Raw genomic sequence first — 520 nt, forward strand, 5'->3', positions numbered from 1 at the left:
TAATTGTGCCAACGAAACAATCCAGATACATCCTTCAAGAGTGTGACTTGACCTGTTTATGAATTAAAAACAAATAGAAATACAAATACATCTCAATGTTAGAGGAAAGAAAATGTGCATTTGTTAACCTATAAAAGTATAATGTTGTGTTGTCTTAATGTGTATGGGAAAGATGTGTGTGAGGGTGATGTGTGTTTGTGTAAAGCTGTTTGAGATGATGATGATGATGATGATGATGATGATGATGATGTGTGTGTGTGTTTGTTTGTGTATGCGTGTGTGGTTGCTTGTCACCGAAGTGGGAGAAAGTCTGTATCATTGATAAAAACTAGAATAATTTGAAGATACCTATTTCACTAATTGACCATGATACAGATCGACCACATTAGGATATCATGACAATAAAGTGTTAATATTCGTGATTTCCTTCACTTGCCTATTTATCATCCAGAGAGAAGGGGGAAAATACGAGATTCCAAGAAATCTGCCCGGAAGTGGTCTCAAATACTCAGTACTCACA

This window comes from Diadema setosum, chromosome 16 (assembly GCF_964275005.1).
Source record: "Diadema setosum chromosome 16, eeDiaSeto1, whole genome shotgun sequence".
Lineage (NCBI taxonomy): Eukaryota > Metazoa > Echinodermata > Echinoidea > Diadematoida > Diadematidae > Diadema > Diadema setosum.